This window comes from Rattus norvegicus, chromosome 11 (genome assembly GCF_036323735.1).
Source record: "Rattus norvegicus strain BN/NHsdMcwi chromosome 11, GRCr8, whole genome shotgun sequence".
NCBI lineage: Eukaryota > Metazoa > Chordata > Mammalia > Rodentia > Muridae > Rattus > Rattus norvegicus.
In genome coordinates, this window is record NC_086029.1 from 33,180,048 (window position 1) to 33,184,704 (window position 4,657).

At 40.4% G+C, this 4,657-nt stretch overlaps 1 pseudogene; it reads left to right on the forward strand.

Annotated features, from left to right (window-relative positions):
- Window positions 1–757: 757 nt before the first annotated feature.
- On the forward strand, window positions 758–4,046 carry Pcbp2-ps8 (poly(rC) binding protein 2, pseudogene 8; annotated as a pseudogene).
- The last annotated feature ends 611 nt before the right edge of the window (window positions 4,047–4,657 follow it).

A 4,657-nucleotide genomic window follows, 5' to 3' on the forward strand; every position in this document is an offset into this window, starting at 1 on the left:
ATGTTTAAACATTAAATTTATATTAATAAATGAAAGGGTGATTTGTTTGATGTTTATTTCTGTCATCATGTTAGTTAATTCACATCTATTATAGACCCTTCAACTTGTTACCTATCACTTTTCAGAAATCAAGTTTGAAATGATCAATGATTTTTAGACTGAAATGTTATTTTAATGATCAAAATCCCAAAGAGATAAACTAGTTTAACAGTGTAAAGCACATTCAAATGTACTAAATTCCTCATCAGATAGAAACAACAACAACAGAGAATGTCAAATTATTCCCTTATGCAATCCTCTTTGTTTTTCTGAATGCCCGTTTTAGATAACGCTATGTATTTTACCAGGAGGAAAGAAAAGCAAAATCACAGTAACAAATTTTTCAGCTATCATTTTGGAAACTGCTTTTTATTTGAAGAGAACTCCAAATCTGATAAACAAGAATTTGTACACTTCTGAAGAGATGAAAATTAGGGGGAAATTCCTACCCCAAAAAATGGACACTGGATTTTACTTCATGAATCTTTCATATATTTTTTTTAGAATTGTTTTCCAGTCCAGTAGATGAAAAAATAATTCAGATACAATTAGTGAAGTGTTAACATGAATGTTACTAAATTAGAGAAAAATAAAAGCAAAGTAAGAACAGAAGAGCTTTGTCATCCTTCTGTGTCAGAATGCAGGAGGCTGCTGATGCAGTCTATAGAAAAACTATGTCTTGGGGTGTAAAGATGATTATAGGAAAACTAGAAAGAGGATGCGAGAGGCAGACATTGGACAGTTCATGGTCAATACCATGTCAATCATGAGTTTGTTTTCTCAGTGTCTTTTAAAGGCAAACAACAGAAAACATGACCAACTCTAGGAAATAAAACAATGACCACACATGTTTATGTGGTGGATTTATGGTCCACAATATCTATCAATGACTAAGGCCATTTCCTTCAGGCTTGGACAATCTCTCAAGGACTTATGCATAAGCAGAGTAACTTGGTCAGATACAGTCCATGTCTTAATTAAAAGCAAAGACAGATGTTAGCATATTCATTCATGATTATTCACAAGCAAGAAGTCAGCTAAAGTTAACTCCAGATTTGCTCTCAACTTGTCTTGCTTTTTTAATCTATATAAGCCAAAGCTATCTCAGCTATTGGATGTGGAAAGTCTGTGTGGGTCTTAGGCTTCTCATGAAGAAGTGTGGTCCTTACCGATAATTGGTACATGAATCCTAGTATTAATGCCCTGTCTTAAGTTGATCTACCTCTAAAAAAAAATCTTACCGGTCCTTTTTTTCTACAAGAGCAATATACTTTATCAGGCACAGAGCAGAAAGCTGTGCCTGTCTTAGGTTGCCATCTGAAAACACAGCTCTTACCCACCATTGACATGCAAAGAATATTGAATTCATGGCCTGTCTTAGGTTGAGAAGGTTTTCAGGATGATCTTACCCATCACTTCTGCTAGGGAAGGCATTGCAGCTTGAATTTATGTAACTCTGCTCTGACATCTGTAAAAGCTCAAATGACTCCTCACAAAAGAAAATATAATAGACATGCCATTAAAAGGATCATAAAGTCAAATCCTGATATGCCCAATAAAAGAGATATAAACAAGGAAATGAAGAAAAAATGCCTGTAACTTTTTGAGAATATAATTTATAATGCTAGCAGTATCAAAAGACAAAGGCTTTGCGTTTCTTCAATTCACTACCTCTTTATACATAGCTAACAGACCTAACCAATTATTAGTATTATGCTGAATACCAGGAAGGTGCCCTTTTACTGTGTTCCAGTTATGCTGACTCTCATTACACATTTTTGGAGTAATGTGAATCCATAGATATCGTGCATGATATTATAATTGGCTTCTGTCTGTCATTCCTTTGACCTCATCTACCATGATCTGCACTGTATCTCATAATGCATCGATTTTTATTTATTTATATATTTTTTGTTCTAGTCAACTATCCAGATGCTCTTTTGTATGCCCAGGACATAGGTTACATTTTCGGCAAGATGATTAATAAAACTAGCCATTTGTACCTCTTTTGCTAAAGCTAATGCAGAAGCAGTAGCACTGGCTGTAAGTGTTACAAGAGCGCCAGTACCAGCAATCATCAGCCCAACCATACATTTGCTCCTTGCCAGAGCTTGATCCAATTCTTCCTGTATTTGAAAGTCTTTTTGAGAATAACAGGGTTCTGAAATATTAACTGGAAACATAACAAATCAAGGTTGATGAAGTAGCATTACATAGATTCCTTGCACAATGGCAGACACAATTAGTCAAATTACAATCATAGCAAATTACTTTGGATCTCCATCCATACAATTACTAAGAGTGCAATTGTCACAAGTTACACTAAACAATTCTCCAGACATAGAAACATTTTTTGATCCAATTATCAACACATGAGGCAAGGATACCCAAGCCATCATAAAACCTGACAAGGACATGGGGTTGCTCTCAGTGAGTCTCCAGGGGCCTTTTTTGACTTAGCCTTTCAGCCTGTAGAATGGGACAATGAATGTATCTCTCTTCTGTATCTGCTTTTTACTGACCTTAGAATGTTGCAAAGTGGTCCAGGAAGGTTGAAATGCTAGTCAATGGCTGGGCATCTGAACCTCTATCAAAAGCATTTAATTAGTTCATCCAGATGAAAGACAGGGGTAATTGCATAAACCAGACTCGTTACCATCAACTTTCAAGACCAGCATAGGCACAACCTGAACAGACAGAGCCTGTCTCCAGCCCACCTGCCATCTGCCACCCTCTGCCACCCCAGGGTCTCTTTCCCCTCTCTTCCTTGTCTGTCCACTAGCAGGGGTAGGTGGACTCACCTTCCTGCTCACCCCTATTGTTCCTCCCCATCCTCCTGCTTGTTCCCCTTTTCGCCGCAGTCGACTTGTGCCTCCAGTTTTTGGCTTTCACTCTCACCAGTGACCAAAGACTTGACCATTCAAAGTCCAGCACCCTGTAACTGCTAGACATGAACATGGATTAAATGTTATTCTCACCCTCAGGCTACTTATGCATGGAAAGGACGTTGGAAGTATCATCAGAAAGAAAGGAGAATCTGTTAAGAAGATGTGCAAGGAGGGTGGTCCACGCATCATCATCTCAGAAGGGAACTGTCTTGAGAGAATTGTCACTTTGGTTGGACCTTCACTATGAACATTGACAAACTGGAAGAGGACAGGAGGAGATCTATGACCGATAGCACAGCCTACACTAAACCCCCAGTTACCTTAACGTTGGTGGTTCCTGCTAGTCAGTGTGGCTTTCTTATCAGAAAAGGTGGTTGTAAGATCAAGGAAATGAGGGAGAATACAGGGACTCAGGTCCAGGTGGCAAGGAATATATTCCCCAACTCAACTGAGCGGGCCATCACTATTGCTGGAATCCCACAATCCATCATTGAGAATGTCAAACCGATCGTATGGTCATACTGGAATCCCCCCCCCAACGCCCCCCCCCAAAGGGCATGAGCATCCCGTACTGGTCCAAGCCCTACAGTTCTCCAGTCATCTTTGCAGGTGATCAGGACAGGTACAGCAGAGGCAGCCACAGTGCAAACTTTTCCCACACCACCCTGTCCATATGCCTCAACCCTGACCTAAAGGGACCACTTCTAGTTACCCATACAATCCCACAGCCAGGTTTGAGCAAGTTTCACCAGTTGGTAAAGCAACAGTCTCATTGTCCCATGACCCACTGCAACAACCGGATTCAGTGGCATTGAATCCAGCTGTCCTGAGATGAAAGGCTATTGGAGTTTGGATGCATCTGCTCAACTACTTCTCAGAAACTCACCAAATGATTTGATTGGCTGCATAGTCGGGAGTCAGGGCTCAACAATCAATGAGATCCGTCAGATGACTGGGAGGCAGATCATTTTCACAAACCGAGTGGAAGCATCTAATGACGGGCGGGTTACCATCTCTGGATCTGCTGCCAGCATTAGCCTGGCTCAGTATCTAATCAATATCAGGCGTTCCTTGGAGGTGACATGGGGAGCAGCTAGAACAGAGCAGATTTATCCATAATCCCTTGATGCTGTTCACTACCACACTTGATCCATCTGTGTAGTTTCTAAACAGTCAGCGATTTCAGGTTTTAAATAGTTTGTAAATCTTCAGTTTCTACACGCTTTATTATGCACTCATGACTTTTTAAATTAAAGTCTTTTTTTCTCCATCTTTATTAAATTGGATATTTCTTATTCACATTTCAATTTTTATTCCCTGTTTCGGTTTCCAGGCAAACATACCCTAACCTCCCCCTTCTATATGGGTGTTCCCCTCCCCATCCTCCCCCCATTTTGCCCTCCCCCCAACAATCACGTTCACTGGGGGCTCAGTCTTGGCAGGACCAAGGGCTTCCCCTTCCACTGGTGCTCTTACTAGGCTATTCATTGCTACCTATGAGGTTGGAGCCCAGGGTCAGACCATGTATAGTCTTTGGGTAGTGGCTTAGTCCCTGGAAGCTCTGGTTGGTTGGCATTGTTGTTCATATGGTGTCTCGAGCCCCTAATTAAAGTCTTTTAACGCATCTCTCTGTTCAGCAGTTATGGTGAGAGATCATATTTAGTTTTATAAGCTCCTCCTCCTTTTTTTGGTTTTTGGCTCATGAATTTTGGTCATAGAAATATGAGTGG